This window comes from Dermacentor silvarum, chromosome 5 (assembly GCF_013339745.2).
Source record: "Dermacentor silvarum isolate Dsil-2018 chromosome 5, BIME_Dsil_1.4, whole genome shotgun sequence".
In the NCBI taxonomy this organism is placed as follows: domain Eukaryota; kingdom Metazoa; phylum Arthropoda; class Arachnida; order Ixodida; family Ixodidae; genus Dermacentor; species Dermacentor silvarum.
Window position 1 is genome coordinate 160,406,684 of NC_051158.1, and position 22,690 is coordinate 160,429,373.

The 22,690-nt window shown below is 45.5% G+C and overlaps 1 protein-coding gene and 1 long non-coding RNA gene across 3 annotated transcripts in view; one reads left to right on the plus strand and one right to left on the minus strand.

Annotated features, from left to right (window-relative positions):
* LOC119453824 (uncharacterized) overlaps window positions 1-22,690 on the plus strand; it is a 63,555-nt gene that overhangs the window by 29,811 nt on the left and 11,054 nt on the right. The window lies entirely within an intron of this gene.
* LOC119453825 (uncharacterized) lies at window positions 316-22,690 on the minus strand. Of its 2 annotated transcripts, none has more exons than XR_007467403.1 (5): window positions 20,693-22,207; window positions 17,580-17,649; window positions 10,164-10,384; window positions 7,482-7,724; window positions 316-6,341 (listed from the first exon to the last, which is right to left on the minus strand). It is a non-coding gene; the product is annotated as an uncharacterized LOC119453825 (long non-coding RNA). The 2 variants fall into 2 exon arrangements; XR_005192456.2 differs by lacking the exon at window positions 20,693-22,207 and adding an exon at window positions 22,292-22,690 and having other exon boundaries at window positions 317-6,341.

Consider the following 22,690-nt stretch of genomic DNA (forward strand, 5'->3'; position numbering starts at 1 on the left):
TGGATGGCGCTGCATTGTCTTGTAAGGCGTTCCACATGGCCAAAAGTTCTGCCTGTGCAGGTGTCGCGTAGTTTAGTGTACAAATATAGTGCCTGGCCTCACCGGTCAAGGGTTTGTACCAGAGATCTCAGGGAGAGGCCTCTGCCCTGCAGTGCACTACAGGACTTGCAATGCTTGGCTTGTATGTTGATATTTGCCCATCTGCTTTGGATAGGCTAAGTATATATGTGTGTGTATATCTATATATATAATATATATTCCAATGGTCGCCACTTGATCATGATCACTGGAAGATACGGAGGAAACGGGGGTCCCCTGTGGTCCTTGACAAACGAATGGCACTATTAGTTTGTTTAGCGGGCACTATTAGTTTGTCCGTGTTTCCATGAGAAGTGCAGCCACCAACTACCTTGTCCCATGGCATTTTAGCCACAGAATACGCATAATTGTTGAATGCCACAATATTTTTTATGACGTAGAACACAAGTAATATTGTGACATTCATAAAGACGCCAATCTTCAAGTCACTGTGGCCCGCTGGAGAAGCGACTACGACTGGATGTGGTTCATCTGCTTTCAGACTGAAAGCCGTCACCTCTGAATGAAACTGCAAAATTGGTAACACAGGTGTTTATAAAGATGATATGCTAAGTGATAGGCATGTAGAATGCATGTATCATCATATTAAGTATATTATATCAAACACTTATAATTGTAATGACTGCGATGATAAGAATGTCTATTGTTAAATACCTGGGACACCCAGTAATAGTAACTGCTTCAATATACAAACGTAAACACCAAAAATGTTGGCGGCGAAAGTTATATTTTAGAAATGTCTGAGCATATTCACGGAATCGTACTTTCGTTAAATACTATTGATGGGCATGTTTTATTCAACTGGATACTTAATAGCGAAACAAAAAGAAAATTTCCGCAGAACACATCTCACGACTTTAGAAGTTAATGCAATTAGCATTCGAGCAATGTAGCGATACACCATATTTCTGAAGTCACACTTATTTAGCATCTGTAGTGGACATTCTCAGACTTTCGTTGCTTCGGCTATATGCGACATGCTCCGGTATTGTCCCACTTTGCTATGGTACTCTTTTTCTGAAATTGCCCATAAGCATAGCAGGATGACGACTGCATGACGCCAACGCTGTGACGACGGTGTAATGAGAAAGAAAAATGGCTTTGATGGAATGACGACCACATGACGACAATGAAAAAACGATTCCTAAATGATGGCGACGGCATGACGATGGCAGCACGACGACGATGACATGAGGTCAATGAGATGATGACGAGCTTATGAACACAATAGCGTGGGGACAACAGTAGGACGACAAACAGATGACGAAGTTGGAATGAAGACTATCGAATGACCATGACAGCAAGACGGCGGTATGACAACGGCAGCATAATCACGATTGAATGACAGCATGAGTAATATCTTGGTGAGGACTCGCTGGTTCATCTTTAGAACTATGCTCAAACAGCACGGCTGTTTGAGCATAGTTCTAAACCAGCAGGGCTGCGTGCATACACCGCAGTGGGAGAGCGGCCGGGCATGCACACTCTAGGGCACCGTGGTCTAGGGTGCCTCGAAGCCCTCCTCGCCCACCGCTCCCCTTCCACTGGGAAGTCGCGTATGCTCTCCGCCGTGCGTTCGCTCCCTGTGAAAGCGCAGATGTGCGAGCAGTCGCTGAAATGCCAGCTAAAGATGCCATGGAATGATATGAAAGAGACTTCCAAGCAAAAAAAGATTTTTTTGTATCCAATTGCTGGGCAGCAGAGTTGAAAAATTGATGCGTTTTTGAAGCATACAGACGGTACCATAAATATATGGCATCGATCATATAGGACTTGTTCGTGGTGCCGTATATTTACGGCACTGACCCTCAAAGGATTAAGTTTCGCTTAGTTCGAGGCTAGCTCAGTGTACAAAACTGATCAGAATTAGCAAAACCTAGTGGCTACGACCCTGATAAGCAGTGTGGCCAAAGGTAATTTCCTCGCGGAAGACCGTGGTCGGCCACAGCCACCCGTGAGCAGATTGTCGCTTACTGCAGCCCACTTAGTAAAGTGCATCAATAAGTACAGTCAAACCTCAATATAACGAAGCAGTATATGCAGCGAAAAACTTCGTTGAATTGCAAATTTTGTTAATTCGGAGTTTTAAAGTTTCAGCAGGAAAAATAGTTTCATAAATTCCGCAGAACATTCCTGGTGGATAGTACCTTGTCAGTAACCACTTATAAACTTCTCATGCGAAAGGACGCGTGCAATTAACTTTTTCCTAGGCCGAAATTCTTAGTTTTTTGCTAGATTTACTAGCCATACAAGCTCTAAGTACGTTTGAAATGGCCAGAAACTTAATTAAATCGAACCCGTGTCTCAAGATCACCTTATTAAATAGCAAAACAAATACACGGTTTTGAATGAAACTAAGATCGCAAAATGAAAATAGTTTGTTACATCACGAATTTCGTTAAATTGAGGTTCATTATATAAAGGTTTGACTCTACACACAGAAACAGTATAAAGAACCTCACTGATTCAAACACCCTTCTTGATTGATGCCAGCCATCGGCCAATAGCAGTAGTCTACGGAAATCTTGCATATGACGACATATGCAAGGCGCCGACAACTAACAGAGAGCGCAGTGCTGTGGAAAAACACTGCAAAACACGTGCAGTGCGTGACTACAAAACTTCACTGAGATGTTCACAGCAGCGTTTTTAAGTTACATCAGGAATGATCAACACTGTTATTACTGTATTTTCACAAATATAATGCAAGTTTGTTTTTCGTTTTTTTTTTTCGGGATTTCTGCCCTCTGAACATGCCTCACATTATAAATTCGCATGCGTGACATAAGAACAGCATTTTTTTCTTTATATTTTTCTGGCACAACTACAATGAGCTAAACCGTTAGGCACCACCATGATTACTACCACATACGGAGCCGTGTTTTATCACACAACATGGCTTTGCCATGTTCGATTGTGTCACGGGCACTCCTGAAGTGCTGCCTGTCCAATAACCTTGGTGGCATGGAGGATGTTGTCGTTCTTGCCGACAGTGATAAAGATGTCAGCAGTGACGAGTAAATTGTGCACGCACTTCGCGTTATAATCGTAATATACATAGTTTTCGTTTTCTGAGAGACAGAAAGTCCCCACTTGCACTATTTGCGCTACATATTATATGTGCTATTTACGTGCAATTACGGTAGTAATTATTAGTCGCGTCAGAGCATTTACAGCTTCATTCTGTGATTATTAGACACACGATAACTCATGAAAGCATAAATGTCACAAACAAGGCTATTGCTGTCAGAGGTTCGTTTATATCCTTACGAGGACACCTATTGAACACTGGTGTAAGAGTCAGCCCACCAAATCACCATCTTTGATTACAGTCTCTGGTATCAGCCCAGATTTCTTTACACCATCTACAAGATCAGCCTAGTTCATTCAGCGGGGAGACCAACCAGCCAAATGAAACCACAGGGAACTAGGCAAAGGCCCATCAAGGACGGAAGAAGAAAAAAACTCCGCCTCCATTCCATCCTGTGAAAGTATCTACAGCGAAGCTGGTGCAGACTTTAGACGAGCACCACCACCACAAGCAACGTACGTCACACGCGTGTGCGGAAGTGCAGCATACATGCTCATTCATGCAGGCCCTCCGCCTGGTGCAAGTGTGGTATTGACCTAATTGAATTTCTCAGAGTAAAATGTGTCCGAACATTCGTAAAGTACGACTTACACACCACCATACAGACACGATAGCGTCCGATTGTAATTCAAGTATACGAGAAAACATAATTTTGTTACGCCGAAACTCAAACACAAACCCCTTTAATTAATGTTAAAGGCAACACACTAACAGATACACGATTATTGAACTCTTTCAACGACTATTTCACATAATTAGTAAAAAGTAAGCACGATCCCGAATGCATCCAGCATTTAAGAACACCAATACAGGAAAGTTCATTCTTGTTTCCCACTGCTGTGCATGAAATTGTAAGTTCTGTTACGTCTCTGAGAAACAGTATGTGTACCGACATTGATGACTTGCAGATACAACCTGTAAAATATGTTATCGATACTATCGCGCCAATTCTAGAGCATGTAATTAAGCTTATGTTTTCTGTTGGTATTTTCCCTTAACAACTTCAGATGTCAAAAGTAACCGTGATATACAAGGGCGGTGATATCAATAATTTCTCTAACTACAGACCTATTTGAATAATTCCTGTATTCTTGAAATGCACTGAGAAATTGATATATAAACGCATGTTGTTTTTCAACAAAGCGTAACATTATTACGCCTTGCCAGTATGGCTTCCGGAAAGGTTGTTCAATTGAAATGGCTCTTCTGAGCCAAAAGGTATTAATTTATCTTGCAGTCATTTGAAGATCATCTATGGACACTAGGCATTTTCATTGACTACTCAAAAGCATTTGACTCAATTAATCACCATTCCTTGTTTGGGAAATTGCAACATTATGGCTTTAGGGGTACTTTCGCAAAACTTATCACTTCTTACTTTCATCATTGTCGGCAGCTAGTCACTGTTGACTTTGTATCGGAATTCAAGCCACTTACTGCTGGTGTGCCTCAAGGCAGTATCTTGGGCCCTTTACTCTTCAACTTATACGTAAATGACATCGTAAATATTTGTGTAAACACTAAATTTATCATTCATGCAGACGACACAAGTATTTTTATAACAGGCCATGACCCTTCAAAACTCATAGAAAAAGGCAACGCAGTACTAAGAAAAATCCACACACGGAGTGATTCCAATTTGTTGAACTTAAATGCGGCAAAGCAGTATTATTTCGCCCTCAGAACAAAAGCCCGAATATCACCAACAACTTAAAATTAGGGTCATTAACTATAGAAATTTCCCGCAAAGCTAGAAGCGTTGACGTCATTTTTGAAGATCATATGATGTGGACAGATCAATTAAATGCAACCTTAAATAAACTTTCAGAAACTGTAGGCATCTTATGCAAACTTCACTGCATTCTGCCTCAGAACATGAAGTTGTTAATTTACAAATCACTATTTTTGTTCAACCTATCTTACTGTTACATAGTCTGGGGCACAACCACCAAAACAAACACTGAAAAACTACACAAACTCCAAAAGAAAGCACTTTGAAACATCGTTAAAGCTGCACTTGATGCACACACAGAACCAATTTTCAAGGCTCTGAATCTATTACCAGTGAATGAGGTTTACCGTTAAATGTTACAGAAACGCAATACACTGGCTACGGAAAACGACATGTTTTTTACAGAATTGTCTGGGTTATACAGAAAGTCGGGCTGAGCATGTGCGCAGCCTGAGGGTACGCAAAGTCTGGAGGGCGCCTAGAACACGAACAAATTACGGCACTCAAATGTTAAAATACCAGTCACCTGTGCTACTTAATAATTCAGAGCTTCACATGTAACACGCTCACTTCAGATATGAAATGATGTTCGTATTTGTATAAAAATCGCACTATCAGTGCCTTTAGCATTGCCAACCTAACTAGCGCATTTATGACCTTTGAGTGAAAACTATCTTCTGTATATTATCCAGCTTGGTTCGTTTGTACTTCTGTACTGTATAATAATGTGCCTTGTTTGCCAAGGCCGGGGGTACACACCCTGTCAAGCCTGATTAATGGCTTTTTGTCTGTACCCACCAAGTGTCATTGATTCTCATTGATGCTAAAATAAAATGATTGATTGATTGATTTTCGAGCTGCTGTTTGAGGTCTGTCTGGGTGGCCGCAGCTGTCTGTTTTTGGGTGAGCACCCTGCATGAAATCCCGACCAACTAGAGGCTAAAAGCTTCGCTTTAAAAACCTTGCATCAAGGACGGAATTTCTAGTGTGGGAACGATTCCGCTGATTATGTAAATCAAGACCAAGTGAACACAAAGTTCACAAAGGTCACAGAGGCGAAGTTTATTAGAAAAAACTTCAAGACTGTAACAAAGGTGGGCTTCACTCCACACAGGGGAGCCAACAAAACTGAAGAATTCCATCCATGACTCATCGCTGTTGTCGGAGGCCAGTTCTAAACCACTTTCACTCAATGAAGCTGAGGTCTCCAAATCGTCACACTTTTTCTTTTTAACATGGCTTGAAGCGTTCACTCATCCCACATTCACTCATTCCATCTTGAAATAGAGGTCTGACGACACAACCACAAAATAAAAAAAGTCTATGTTCACAACTTCACGTTTCAAAGGACTCCTTGTGACATCTGGTGTTGTTCTCGACACGTACCGAGCAACCGATGAGCTCAAGTTGTCTTGAGGGCTGCATGAAAAATAAAACAGCGCTGGACAAGTCGGGCACCTGAATAATCATTTTGCGCGTATAGTGAAACCTCATTACTACGAACAGCACATTAAAGAATGTCTCAGATTAACAAACTTGTCAGAAATTTCCTGCTGACAGCTTAGAGCTTCAATGTAAAAATATTTCAGTACTACAAACTTCATAATACCAAACTTTTCAGAATAACGATGGTTATTCAGTTTCTGTGTCATGCAAACAATGCCTCAGTACTACGAATTAATATTCCAAAATCTGGGGATTCTTAGATTTCCGTGTATCCAGTCACGGCAGCCGGAACAGTAGACTAGCAGACAAGGCACAGAAAGCGGGCGCTGCGACGCATGGGTTCAGCAAACCCAGGATGGCGCCAGAGAAAAATAAAGAAAGAAAGAAAAAAAAAGAAAGTGCCGGAAGCGACATTTCTTTGTTCTACTGTGCAGGTGACGATGCATCAGGTTTTGTGAGCGCATGCTCCGCCCAGGCAAGTGTCGTCCAGCAACAGAGGCATGTCTCTTCCTTCTTTCGCGCTTCTTTCTGCAGCCGTATCGGTTAGGCGTGCGGAGAAATTAACCTCTGTGCAGGCGAGGATACCAAACGGTTGCACTTTCCAGACTGTGTCATTTACACACCCTTGCACTTTGGAATAGTTCAGGTGTCCGCCTCGAGCAAGACAGTTGCATCCATGGCAAGGAATATGAAAAACAAGCAAACAAGAAACATTACACTTTATAGGCGACATGGACCTTCGTTGTCGGTGGTTTTCTCGGCATCAGCTTCTCTTTCGTGCGCGCCACTCTACATATGGTGCTGTGGCAGTGCGTGGTGGCGGAATCTATGGAAAATAGCAACAGCGCAGGCCGAGAGCCAAGAGCAACGTTTTCATGGACAGCTCGTGCGGTGACAATTGATAAACTGATGGGCGACAAGGTTAATTTTGGAGCTTTCATCATAATGACCTTTCAGAATAACAAACAATTTGCCACGTCCCCCTGAAATTCGTTATATTGAGATTTCACTGTATACACATGACGAGCTCAGCTCGTCTTCCATACGGAAAGGGTTTAAAGAAACACAAACGACTAAGTGGGCAACTGTGGGAACTCTTGCTGTGCCAGTTACCTGAAGCAGAACTTGGCCTAACCGCAGCCCTTCTTGTCGGCCGACTCCTCGACGTCCTCGTACTAGTACCAGAGAACTGTGTCGACTTGCTCTTGACTCTGGGGACACACTGAACAGACTTGTGAGCCACGGGCAAGTTGAACTGCAGAGCAGCCGTGGCCTGACCAATCTTGTGAGAAACAAGGCGTGATGCCACTCTTCTGGCTCTGCTCCATTCACCCAAGCTTGTCACGTTAGCCAGGCCTGCAGAAAAACAATGGTGTGCTGAACACACTGTATTCTGCTGCACCCAGCTGGGAGCCCTCAGTCTCGTGCAAGAGATCGCTTGCTCTCTCCAGCGTCTTTTGAGGCCTGCCCACTTTTGCCCATCGACAATGCATAGACAATGCAATTTGTAGTTCATGACCGTATACCATTCCCAAGAGAAAGCACACAAACACGCATGCACTCCACCCTACAATCTACTAGCACATGGGGAAGCGGTGGTTGTTAGCGCACCTGGCCTGTCGCGTCACCATAGTTGAGAAGAAAAAGTGGATGCTCACCCATAATCACTCACCGATATTTTTGCAGGCTACGTACTAACTCGCACCCGTCCACAGTTACACTCATCAGCATCCACTTTCCTACTCGTGTTCATAGTCTCATTGTTCACATTTACTCACGCTCATGCACACATTAGGTGACGGTCACTCATACTCATACCAAGGTCCAATCAAACTCACCGTCACTGACATTCGTTTGTACTTACGTTAACTGGCACTCACACTTGTTCGTACTTACGTCCACTCAAGCTAGCAAGCACTAAGTCCCATGCATACTTGGTTCCACAAATACCCTTTGTCACTCACCAACGCCATGCCTGTGAAATGAGCCAGTCCATACGTGATACTGACCTATGCTTGTCGCCACTACTCTAGACAACTCTGATTCTTTTCACAGATCTCTCCCTGCACCAAACGATTGGTGCCGAACAGCCAGATGGATGGCGAATCTCAGCATCGCAGAGCTGCGACGACTACAATGGTTGTGTTCTCAACATTTTGCTCGAGACAATTTCTTTTTTTTACAAGCGAGGACAGTTCGTTTTTAGGGTGAAGAGAACGCAAACTTCTTGCTTGAACATCATTTGCAGTCAAGTGCTGCGGCGAACTTCAGAGAGCTTGGATTGAGGTTGTTAGCACCATCATGACAACATTGAGCTTCTGCATGTTGAAACATGTAGTTTCGTGTGATAACCAGCATGGTAATGCAGTTTGTGATGCAAATGCCTACGCGGCACTCAATCTTTCTTTGAACAAGGCTGTTATATTGGATACATGTGGCGCACAACATCGTACAGTACATCAACGAATATTGGAGCATCGGAGTTTTGGATGCTCCTGAGTAAGGTCAGAAAATCACTCCGTTTCAGCACAACACGTACACACAAGCATGACAAATAACTATTGGATGGCATAGCCGTACACCTCCTTTGCGGCCTGGACGCGCTAGCCATATAATTAGTGTAAATTAGTATGCACTCGTTTGAAAATTTGTAATTATCAAAGCAATTGTACCTCATATCAGCATATGAATGATGAAATGGACAGTTCAGAGGCGAAGACAGCTAATATGCAGGGTACTTCAACTATAGAGCAACATGAAAAATTATATTCAGATTCACTCAAGAGGTGAATTAACATTACACAGAAACAGATTTTTGTCTCAATAGTTTACACAGCAGCCATAAGCGGAGATACGAAGAGAGCAGGAAGTAATCAGTTACGATCAGGCCATGCACTTCAAGCTTAACCTACATATGGTATGAAAATGTGTAAAAACGGCTAATGAGAAAACATTACCTAAGGAAGTTTTTTTATTATCCAGGGCATGACTTCCAATGGGAAAACTGTTAGTTCGTCTTAAAACCACCCATTCAGTCGTTTTCATCTCACTATGCCCTGCATAATTGTTTTTTGTGTGCTTTACTTCTAGTGCACAAGATAGAAAAAGTGACGTGTATTTAAGCGACTGCGCACGCGACACTGATGGTTCCAAAATTGATTTGAAGGAACTAGCTCCGCTCACTGCCTGAGTAGGCAACTGCATGAAGTGGCAAGCTATCGGTGTCGGCTTCCACTGATCGTGAGTTACCTGTTCTGCGTGACAATTGCAGCTTATCACAATGACCAGGCGGTTGCCAATTCAGGTAATGAGTAAAATTACTTCTTTCAAATCACTTTTGGGACAGCTGGTGTGACAGCGTGAAGGCACAAAATAATGTGGCACTTCTTGGATTTTCCAGGCTATAAGTAACGTGTAAAAAATTATGATGCAGGACCAAGTGCAATGAAAACGACAGAAGAAGCTGTTTTAGGGTGCAACAACAGTTCTCCCATCCAAAACGCACTGAATGAAAGAAATTATAAAATCAACCTTTTATTATTAGCAGAGCAATTAGCACACAATCTTGGCAATGAAGCAGGACTGATGATCAAATAGTGTCAGTTTCATAATCGCACATTGCACCAGTGCTTTTCTTAACAGCATGGCTAAAGTTAGCTGTGACACCCTGTATAAGAGCCAGTACATGTAAACATAAAATTGTTGTGCGATTGTGGGTACTTATGCAAGCAAAATTCAGCTGCAGGTAAGAGCCTATGTCTTTAAATGCTTCCAGGCTTTGAACATTGCAATCACCTTTCTTCTCCACATGCAGTGGAGCATCACTGGATGCAGTTGTCTGCGTGCCTGTACATGCTTTTCCCACGCTGGCCTCTGCACATGGGAACCCTAGTCCAACGGAGCGCACCGTGGAGTTGGGAACTATCGTCGTCTCGTGCTGTGCAGATGTCCCCACTTGGGCAACAAGAAGGCCATGGAATGCTGCTCACTGTCGGTCGTAGTTGCATCTCCCGCGTCTGGGCAGAAATGAAAAGAAAATGACATTTTTATTATTTCCCACAGCGAGGGGCACAGAATCAAAATGGAGTAGGACCTTGATGATACGAATCTGCTGCGTACGATTTCTCGGCGCCAAGGACACAAAAGATAGAATACAGTTATGCTTCTATTTTACCAATTGATACGTTCCCGGAAAACACAATCTTTCGGCACCAATGTATAGTACATCACCAAACTGGGATTGTATGATAAGTTTTCCGGCTGCTAGATCCTGTGTACACAAGGAAAGGTGTGAGGCACCTGCAATCGAGTACAATAGCCACCTGCTGCCGCAGCTTTCGCGCAGTACTCGCCTGTCTATATCACGTGAAAATGCAGGCGTGCACTCCGTTTTTATTATTCAGGTACCAGCAAATTTTCTTGCGGGTCATCACGCCCCGCATACACGGCTATCACCACCAACCTTATTGCGTTACTGCACGCTTTTGTAGGCAATAAGACAAATGTGAAAAAATTTTCTAGAAGCCAGGGAAAGACGTACTTCAGTTTTTTTTTATCGCTGGCTTTACTCGACCAAATTTTAACAAAAACACAGATGTTAACGCCACCTATGCGGGTGGCATCGTCAGTACGCGTCATTTGTGTACTGACGATGCCACCCGCATAGGTGGCGAAACGTCTGTATTTTTGTTATACTTTATGTCGAGTAAAGCCAGCGATAAAAAACCCAAACGGTTTGAAATAACCCAAACGGGCTGCCGTTCCCTGCTGCAGAGGCGTGAAATCAGCATTTTGTTTCGCTCTGGCAGCATCGCACATTTCGGTGTCACCCCCCAGCTCGATTTTGTTGTGATTTGCCACTGCCCTCTTAGAACACTATGCAACAGGAAAATGACATGCGTCTTGGGTCACTCGAACCCCACCAGCTCGGCCCATGCTGGTGTCTCATGCTACAATGATTCGTACAACGCTTTGAATTACATAGATGCAAGCTACAGTTCACTTTGCCAAACATTTTAGTGACTTCGGATTGTATGCTTTCCCAGTGAGCACACTTTTCTCTAGTTTTTTTTTTTCTAAAACATACGAACGAGGTTCTCGTATACAGACTAGAGTGTAAATTGTGCCTGAACTTGAGCTTGTTTTTGTCACAGATCAAGGGAACCAATACAAAAAAGAAAAAAGGTAAGAATTGCAACTGAAAGGGAAGAAAAAACACTTAACCTTGCACTCAACCGCACAATGCTTGAAACAACGAAGCTGGGCGATCATAGCCTAACATTTTCCAGAAGTGCACCGCAAACTTTTCATCTTATTACTCATGATAATGATAATTTCTTTTCGCGGATCTCGGACTTACATCCGTCACTGCACGTTGCATAGCGCAGCTGGCAACACTGACACCGCGTTCCAGGACACCTGCTCCGTGAATGCGTCTCTCTCTCGCTCTCATAGCATGCAAAACCTCTCCACCTCGCAGGGGACGAGCGTACAAACACGCCAGCTGTGGACGAAGACGACAATGCTTGAACGCAATCATATGGTTCGCATAAATGCACACTCTGCATGCGTGGCTGTATAGCATACCTGCCAACCTCAAGACTTTCAAATTCGTACACTCGCGAACGGGGGGTGGGGGGGGGGGGGGTGCACGGGAATTCTGCCGAGGAGTACGACTTCAAACACACTTGAAAGTACTGAGAGAGTCTAGTACTGACGAGGCTTCGAGCACGCCATCACACTTCGCAGCCTCTACGGCTACGAAACACCGGAGTGCCGGAGTCGCACTGCGCCCGATGCAGCAGCACTCGCACAAAAAAAAAAAAAAAAAAAAAAAAAAGCGAGGCCCACAAAACAGGTCATACAGTAAAAGCTCGATCGTTAATTCGGATTTCACGGGACCGAAACAAATGTCCGAATTAACCGAATGTCGAATTATCGAGGGTATCAAGAAAACAATAAACGAATTCTTACTACGTCAACACGCTCTTATTTGCAGTATGAATCAGCAAATTCTGTTTCTATTTTGCATAAACGCAATGCGGAAGCTGCAATTCTCGTCAACTCGCGACTGATTAGAGCTTGCAGCGGCGAAGGTTACGCGACTTGCTTCACATTGCGGCCGCGGCGCGCGTCTTCATCTGAGACGCGCTTTTCACTAGCGCGCGCACATCCCGTTTATTTTTTCGCCAATGTCGCCGGGTCGCCGCCCATCGCGATGTAGACGGTGCGCCTCTTCCTCTTCACAACCGCAATCTCTCTCTTCCTCCTCGACGGCTTTGCACGGAGTAAAAACGAAACTATTGCTTACCGCAACCGCGGCCGCTGTCAACGTGATGCGTCGGCCGCGCGCCTGTCAACAAGGCGCGCGGCCGACGCACGCAGAGTCAAACCGAAACTACCGTTTGCTGCAACTGCGGACGAAACCGCTGTCGATATCGACGCGATCATGCATGGGGACTACCGAGTTATGAAGGCACGCGGCCGACGTGCGTACCGAGTCAAAACGAAACTACTGTTTGCCACAACCGCAGCGGACGGAATCGCGGCCGCTATCAAGACGATCATGGATGGTGACGACGCAGTCATGAAGGCACGCGGCCAACGCGGTGCTATGTGCGGCGGTAAACGCAAGCTAGGCACGAATAGGAACAAATAGGCACGAAGCCTTCCGGCGTTGTTGTCATTACAGTACGATTTTTAGTGATGACTACAACGATCCGAACTCCGTCGCTTCGTTTCGGTGGACGCTAACGTTGTTTTGGCGCGGTCCATTCATGTTTCGGAGGGTGGCGTGGCTTAGAGCTATGGGCGCAGACCATTCGTGTTCGGAGCGGCGGAAGGGCAACGGGACAGAGGCGCGCGAGGCTGGCGATGCGGAGAAGGATGGAAAACAACGCGCGGCGGCGTGGAATGGCTCAAATTTCTTTTTATTTTTATTTTTTTTTTCTTTTCAAGGAGTTCGTATTTCATTCCCTGACGGCACGGACACAGAGTGAAAACGAAACTACTTTTTGCCGCAACCGCTGCGGATGAAAGCGCAGCCGCTATCAACGCGATCACGGATGGCGACTACGCAGTTTTGAAGGCACGCGGCCAACGCAGTGCTATGCGCGCCGGCAAACGCAAGAATAAAAGCTTTAAAGGCTCAAATAGGCACGAAGCGTTCTGGCGTTGCTGTCATTCCCGTACGATTTGAACTCCGTCGCTTCGTTTCGGTGGACGCTAACGCCGTTATGGTAGAGTACACTCTAGTTATGGCTCGTTTGCGTCGCACATTTGCGGCGCTCCGCGCTAGAGTTGTCCGAATTAACGAGTTTCATTGCATTAAATAATGCAAACGCCTGCCGGGACCAAAGGACGTGTCCGAATTAACGTGGGTCGAATTAACGAGCTTTTACTGTACTCGCGAAAAAAGCCTAGCGAAGGTGACAGGCGAGACGACTAGCCAATGCCTCCCATACCGAAACTGTGCCTGCCGCATCGACCTGAAATCGCCGTCGTCTCTGGGGGCGCCACTTACGTACAGGTTGGCCTCTATGTTGAGAGTAACGACAACCAGTGACTTCCAGCCGTCGTCAGGTAGTCCAACAATCCGATGACGAAGGCAACGTCACAGATTGAAAAATCTCCTTACTCTGCAGACAATAAAGATTACGGCGCATACCTCCATCTCTATGCGCCCCTACTTAAGTGGCGCCCCTACCCACCAGCAACGGTGTGAATTTATTAAAAATTTTAAAAACTACTTCGCGAATATAACCACTTTTCCGTAAAAATTGAGCCGACATTCGTAAAATCGTAAGACGGGTCCAAATTCGTACACTTTACGGAAAATTCGGAAGAGTTGGCAGGTATGCTGTATAGCCTAGTGGTTACGGCGCTCGCTTTGGGACTGGGGGTACGTGGGTTCAAATCCCGCCTCGGCAAGAAAGTTTATTTTCTTTCTTGGTAGCTTCTTGCTACGCACCACAAATTACGGCTGGCTTAAACAGATTTGTTATTTGTTAATATTTGTTATAATATCATGTAACAAATATTAATTTTGCTAAAATATTACACAGAGCAGGTGCCACACGTGTGGCACCTGCTCTGTGTAATATTTTTTTATCGTTTGTTGACCGCGCTCTTAAGAGTGCTTTAGACAATGACTTAGTTCAAATTTTTAGATATGTTGACGATTTTCTTGTGATAAAACAGACTAACAACGAATGCTCCGTTCCGGTAGCCGATATTTTAACTCTGTTCACTGACAATGGCAAAGGTCTGACTTTCACACGTGAGCTATCTAGGGACGGTAAACTCCAGTTTTTAGATTTGCAGCTATCTTTACAAGCAGATCACGCATGTTGGATGTACTCGCCACGTGCACGTAAGGAACTTTTACCTTATGCGTCTGCGCACTCAAAGATTGTCAAACGCGCCATTGCCTTGATGTGTCTAGAATCTTCGTTAAAGAAATCGTGTCATCACACTGCGAACCAGAGTTTCATTGCACAGTTAAATAGGCTGAAGGCGGCGGGTTACCGAAGTGTGATGGTGACCTCGGTCTCTGAGGTATTGCTTCAGAGACTGAAAGGAAAGCGTCACAAAAGTAACTGTGTTACTAAAAAGAAGAGGCCTGAAGTTGTGCCGTATTGCCATAGAGTGGCTCACAATCTAAAGAATGTCGCCACTAGACACAATATCCCAGTAGTGTTTGCTGCTCCTCAGAAATTGTCAATGTTGTGCAGCCGTATTTCAAAAACAAGTAAGAAACCAGATTGTGAAAAGAACCACGCGAAGTTTGTAGATTGTAGCGTCGGTGTAGTATATTAGATTCCGTTGTCCTGTGGCAAAGTGTACGTAGGGCAGTCAGGCCGCTGTGTTAACGAGCGCCTTAAAGAACACGAGCGATCTATACCGACAGGCACAGGTTCCCATTTAGCAATGGACTTGCAAAATATGCAAGTCCAAAGCTATGTTTCATGACACTACGATTTTGAAAAAGAGCCGTGATACCACCGCCCGAGAATTATCAGAAGCTTTTTTGTCAGTCACTGGGTTCGCAGTGCATTAGTGTACCTTCCTTAAAGGGACACTAAAGAGAAACCGGAAGTTGAGCTTAAATGGTAGATTATCCTTTCACGATCACAGCGATACCATTCTTACTGCAAACAGATGTTTAATAGGCGAGAAAATAGCGAAAAACTGAAGGATAGGTGCTGACGCCCCTTCGAATTTCCCGCACTACACATTCTGACGTCGGAGATTACAAATGCAGGCCGGTCGCGATTGGTCGAGAGCGATTTATCGCTGTTAATAAAATGCAAAATGAAATACACCTTAAACGTACGTAAACAGCATTTGCCAACTTTTTAAACCGTTTCAAGCGAGGAAGTACAAGTTTAGCACAAAATTAAATAAAGAAAAAATGGCATGGCGATACATCCGGTCGTGATAGTTTTGTAGTTTCGTTTTTGGTCAATGCATCGTCGCGCGCACCTGTTCCGCTCTACGGTGTTTGGTTGCATGTTGCGTGGCTCAAAAAACGTTGACTTCGCGGGAAACAGCCAGAAAATGCCTCGTGTGTGTAGTGTTGAGGGCTGTATAAATGGCCCAAGGCGCTCTCAGGGGCAGCGGCAGTGTTGATCGATTGTGTCCTTTCATGTGGTGTCGCGCGGTGAGCCCCGGCGCCCCGGCGTTCGCAGGCTCAGTGCTCTGCCTATGATAAACAGCAAAAGAGCCAGAGAAACCGATGGTGTGCTCTCTGCATTTCTCGCCCTCGGAATGTGTATAATCCTGCCCTCGGATATCTTGGCGTCCCCAGAGGCCAGTTTTCTCGAGAGTGTTCCCTCAGCGCCTTCATCAAACCCCCTTCCGTCCCCTGCAGCAGCAAACTCGCCGGTGAGTGCTGAATGTCATTAAATAAAGCCACGAAATAACCATACCGTCGTGCGCAACTTTTACGCTTGCGCGGGAACATCGTCGCCTGGCGGACCGGACGCTTCGCCTTCCGTCGACAAAACGTGGCTCACCGCCATCGCACGTAAACACCTACCGCTCGAGCACGGAGGATATTTCGCGCTCCGTTTCAAATATAGCTGAAATGATGGGTGAAACGACACATAGCACTTTTAGGGACGAGCTCAGATACAAGCTGGGACAGCTAAGACAGCAGCCAACCTAGAGTTCATGCCAGCCAGTGGTTCGTGGCAGACATTCTGGTGGAGGCTGTGACCCAGCTCCTGCAACTACGTTCCATGGGCTAAGCAGACACGTCTAACTGGTTTAGCTGCGTCGGCGTAACGTCGTCTCCACTTTCAGGCTAGGGCATACTGACGTCAGAACCAGTGATGATAGATTCCTCGCCACAATGCCAGCCATACTACATGACATCAGAGTCAGTGGTACCTGGCCGACACTACAGCTTCGATAAACTGCTCTTAAAGGGGCCCATGGGAGCCTGGCCTCACAGCTCATCAGCCTAGAAACCCATTGAAGCTCATCTACAGTACCTGAAGGCAACAGACTCAATGCACAACTTTTGATATGCTGCACCTGGCTTAGTGCATGTGAAAGTGCGATCAGGACTCTCATCCTTCCCTCTCTCTCTCTCTTTCACTGCCCCTTTTCCCTCCCCACATGTAGGGTAAGAAACTGGACAAAGTCTGCTCAACCTCCCTGCCTTTCCTTCCTCCCCTTAAAAGGGCCCTGAACCACTTTTCATTGATGAAATGCATTTGAAGTTAAAATAGGCTATTTCAGAAATACTTTGCCGCAAAAAGTACTTCAATATGTTCCGCAGAAGCGGAGCTATTGGCAATCAAACACCCCGTTCGCACTGCTTCTGCTCCTTCTTCAATGTCTTGCATTGCCAAGCCTACAATGGAGCGGGGCATGCCCGCAACACTCGACCTATGGAACGGCACGGTGGCATGCAGTTCAAATTCGATTTTAGATGGTCACATAGATGCCACTACTTGCGATTTTGGCACCTACGACACCCCAAATGCAACCCAAACGCGATTGTCCACAGCGAGCTGCAGTGTGCTCAGCCTGCGGACTCGTCACGGCACCCCACAGCCGACGAGTCTCAACCGATTCATGGTCAGTATTAACAACTTTAAGCACATTTGCTTTCTGCGCATCGCACAAGTTATACAGGAATAAACAAGAACATCATAGTAAGCAGACAAATGGTAATGAAAGCCTACAAAATGGCAGATTTACCTGTGCCTCGAAAGCTGTGTTCAGATGAGCCCGAAAGTCTTCCCGATGATCCCCGGGGAACAATAACAGCCTGCAAAATAACATTCACCGATTACATATTTGACTGATAGGATGTTAAAATACGTGATGTGATAAGGTCCTCGGGAAATTCACTGTCACAAATGCTTTCATTCTACACCAGCATAGCCAGCAATAGAAAAAGCAAGCAACTGATTCTCAGAACAGCTTTGTTGTGGTTCACTCACTACAAACAAGCAGACTAACAAAGATCTCCAAGTTGACCTTCACATGCACTTTCATTGAGGCTTCAGAATTTTATACAAACTTACTCAAGGTCATGCACGGTGCATGTGAAGTATGTGAATAGAGTTTTTGATAAATTGGTGTAGTCATTCAGCCAACATAGGAATGGCAGGAAATATCTGATTTAGATCAGCCATGTTGGTGAATCTGTGCACTGAACTGTGAATTGTCTGGAAAAAGCAGAGCTCGTGTATATGCGGACTGGTCCATCTCAAATCAGTCACATCGAGAACATGTCCACTCCTGTGGAGTATGCTTCATTTTCCTCGTGAACACTGTCACTACAGAAATAATCTCCTTTCAATTACAGGCATGGAAAATCGCAACCCTATATGTCTGCCATTCTTGGTGTGCAGGTGGGACAGCTGCGCATTAGTATCTAGCATCTGTGATTCTGAAACCCACCTGCTAGGTGGCTTTCAGTGGCGCCCATAGTAAAGCCCCTTAATATAGAAAGTAGCGAAGCTCTCCTCCACTCCCGCGCTTTCCTTATCGATATCCTCTTTCAGGCTGGCTGCGCACTCTGCACGCTGAGAAGGCCGCCGTGCGGGCGACGGCTCTATGCATTGGCTGGCGCCCGCGCCTAAGTTAACGTTTTTCTTTTTTTTACGTTCTACTTTAAAACAAAAAACGCGAGAAAGTAGTGGGACCTGCTTGACCCTACCGTGAGCCCCCTTAATCATCTTCTTGTTTGTGCAATGAAAGCATTTAATGTTTGAACGCCTTGTGGCATGAACAATAACGCGTACTATTATAGCCCACATAGGCTTTGGCATTTTTATATCGGTCGTATTAATAGCATACAGTTTTAATGCTAGAATATTTATGTTATATATTTGGACATTCATCAATATTTTTCAGCCCACTGATGTTATGCTAAATGCAGATTGTATCTAGTGCAGGATGTTCTCAGAAATGCTGTTGTTTATGAAGCTGCTCCCGAGTGGTTTTAGTGGCAGGATAGATTCTTGGTGCCTCGGAGTAATTTCCATGCATCTGCTTTCTTGTTGAATAAAAGAAATCACAGCTGCTTGAAAGACAATAAATTTTTTTCATGATGTCGAAGGAGAGACAATTTTACCGACCATTTGGAGAAGTAGCCAGGCCAAGGGTTTGACTTGAAATTTCTGGATGATTACTGACTCTAACGAATAATTAAATTATGGAGATATTACGTTCTCTGGATGAAGTGTCTAGGCTAGTCCCTCGATTGCACTTTAGGAGGCCTTCAGATACCCGCCTCGAATCAATATTTAGCGCTGCAAAGTCTGGCCATAAAGGACATAGTCATTTTGTGATTGATGGGTGGAACCCAACTGAAATTGACTGACGACCGATCGTTGGTAAACAACTGGGCAGTGCTTGGCAACTGGTATTCTCGGCCAACCAATGGCAGCCCAAGGTAGGGCCCTGGCTGGCTGCCAATTACCTTGGTTATTAGTTGGTCAAAGACGTTCAGCCAGCAGTCGACTATTGATAGGGGATTAGTTGGCACCCAATGCTCAGGCGACCAAACATTCATTCATGTACCTTTATTACTTTTAAACCGCAGCTTCATAGCTTTAGCTACCTTCCAGCAAAAATGGGCAAAAGTAGGAGCAGAATTCTAAATATTGCTTAATTTCAGGTCGCATTATTAGGAGACCTAATAAAGGTACATGAATGAAATTTTGTGTCCTAAATAGAAATTCCTTGAACTCTAATTTATCCAAAATTTACCTTCCTTGAGCGTGTAGTTGGCGAGCTGTTTACAACAGAAGTTGCGATATTTGGCAATCTTCAAAAGCAAATTATCCAAAAAGTAAAACTTGAACACTATTTTGCTGCGTCTAGGAAATAGATAAATATGTCCTAAAGCTACAGAGCAAGCCGCAATGCAGTAGTTTCTTCTAAATATGGTCACAACTGAGACAGTTCGCAAAAACCATGTATCTCATGCTTGTTCTTGAACATTTATTTCTAAATCACATTAATAAATTTCTTTATATTATATACAGTTGGAATCTACAAGAATTAAGCTTTTTTATGGTATATACTACAACTTTATATCCTAAGTAGAAGAGCCACCAAGGTTGCTCCAAAAGTACTGAAAACGGGGGGCTCGTGCCGTCGGAGTGGGACCGCCACCTTAACACTACAACTTCAAAAGAAAAAAATAGAAACACTCCCTTGCTTGCCTTGATTTCGCTGACTGATGGTTTCCTTCATGTGTATGTCATAACTAGAGCCTCAGATCCCTGCCCTTCTTTGCAGATCACCTGTAGCGAGTCAAGGCTCGCGTGAAAAGGCGTTTCTCTGACTCCATCCTCACATGATGCTAGATATCGTAAGAGCGCTGTAGCGCTAGCTTGGCTCGCACCAGAGGAAGGTAGCCTGCTAATGGCATCGATGAAAAATAAAAACACAAGCAAAGCGTCATTTCGCGCGCGTTTCCCGGGCAACGCCCCTAAGGGCCAATCATTGCTCAGAAAAGCGCTGATTTCAGAGGCAGGACAAAAGGGCGTGCGAGGATCTTCTGCGTGGCGGCAGAGTTCACAGAATGTCGGTACTTTCAAATATCAAGCCCACAGAACGAATAGTAGGCTGTCACAAAGAGGTAGAAGTCAAGACTGCCGCAAAAGACACCCATCCTACGGTTGACATAAGATAATGGGAGATATTCCAATACACTGTTGGAGTCAAAATAATGCGAAGCTTTGTTTGAGCTGACAAAGCTTATGTCTTTGTTCAAGGTAGCGCAAGCAACATGCACTGCCCGTTCAAACGTCTAATGCATTTATATGCCAAGCCAAAAGCAGCAAACAAGATACCTTGCTAGCGTTCAACGAAGAGTTACTACACGTGGGGCAGATCGCGAAGTCCTGCACCGCTTTCCCGGAGAATGCTTCCCGGACCAAAGCTTCATGACATTCGCACACGGCAGTTATGTCAGATCCGAGCCAAGGCCTGTTACACACACTGCAAACGCTTCTGAAATTGTCCACATCAAAATCCTTTGTCAAGTGGCAGTTGGCGGACGTGCAAGACTGTCTTTGCGCTGCTCGCATCCGCTGCTTGTACAGCCTGTCCCTGACACGAAGCTCTTGACGCTGCTCTTCCGCCATCGCTCGAAACCACCTCTGCTTCGCCTCGCGCTCACTTCGACGAACAGCTTCTCGCTGCTCATGATCCAACGCTGCCCGGCGGCGGCGACGTGCTTGGCGCTTGGTTTCAAGCATCGCTTCTCGTTGTTCTCGACCCATTGCCGAAACTCTGCGACGCCGAGCTTCGCGCTTCGCTTCGAGCATCTGCTCACGCTCGGCACCGCGTTTTGCCGCATAGCGAAGCCTCTTCTTCTCCGAGCGCCGCTTCTTCTCGGCTTCTTTCTCGTCCTCCGTTAAGACGCGTCTGGGTCCCATCACCGCGAGCACGCTGGCGCCACCTCTCACCGCAACTAGTTTCACAAGGGGAGAAACGGGACGTATCCCAGCATCATCCCCACCGCACACCGCATCACATCTCCCACGAGTCTGGAAGCATCTTCCCGGTAAGCGAAGGGTGTGCGTGGGAGTGTAGACAAATCGTGGCTTTAAAGATACGCCGGTGACGATCACGCTAATTTACAAGACGCGCAAAAACGGATGCCTCACTGTACGCCTCCTCGTGTATCGACTCTACATTCTTGTCTTTGTGAGTGCGTGTTTTTTTTTTTTTTGCCCTTGTTTTCACCAGCCCCATTCGTCGCACTGCTCCGAAACACCGCGCCAGAGACAGGGCCTCGTTATGAGGCGATCTCCGTTAACTTCTGGAGGGAGCCCCCAAAACTAGTCTCGAGGACTTATTTGCATTGCGCGCGGAGAGTCTTGTATCACGACGAGCGCGAAACGTACGAGAAGCAACGCTACTCAGTCAGTGTTCACCCATCACGAAATGCGCTGCTCATCTCGAAGACACAACGTCGCATTCCGGGCACGCTCTCAACACAGCTGGGTGGCTGCACACCGGCGCCAAGCGCCGATCGCGTAAAAAACGCCGAGGCTGTGCGAACACCTCTTCCTCGCCGTCAGCAACGCCGGGTGGTGGTAGTGCAGGCGGCCGCTGCTGGGCCGAATCGATCCAGTGGGATCGGGAGCTAAGCGAGCATTCCGACCGTTTCGCGAGGCACGAGACTCGAACGTTTATACAACACGGGCATAAAAGCACTTGTCATAGAATAAAGAACTAACTTGCACTTGTGGCAACGCAGTGAAGGCAGCGGTCGCAGCACGAAATGCGAACCAAAATAAACATTGATGCACATAGCAATGCGACTGTCACATTATTTTACCAGCATGGGCGCGATGGCCACCACTGGAAACGCTACAATCGCCGTTGCGTTAAAACACGGCCACTGATTTAGTGAGCTTTTCAAAGAAAGAACGGAAACTCACTTTTCTGTCGTAGCCCAAATGCAGCGCGGGCACAGCGTTCTCGCCAGTCTTTCTTCCGCCAACGAAATGTCGTGAGCAAACTCGCGACCACGACGACACTGTAAAATCTTTCCGGTTCACAGCAGCTATCCATTAGACGCCGCAACTCAGGTGATGCAGGAAACCGGTGCAGCGTGAACATACCACATCGGCAATGCTCTCGCGGAGTGCTGTGTTGTGGACAGACTATAGACCCAAAAATCGTTCTTTTCCGCTGGTTGTTTGTGCACCCATAAACTGCACAGTGCTGGCCTGTAGACTTTTGATGAGTATATGGCATTATTTATGAGCGTAAGTCATTCGCGGGAAAGCTACCACTCCGCAACGCAAGCACAACACAAGTAGCCACTGTAACACAAG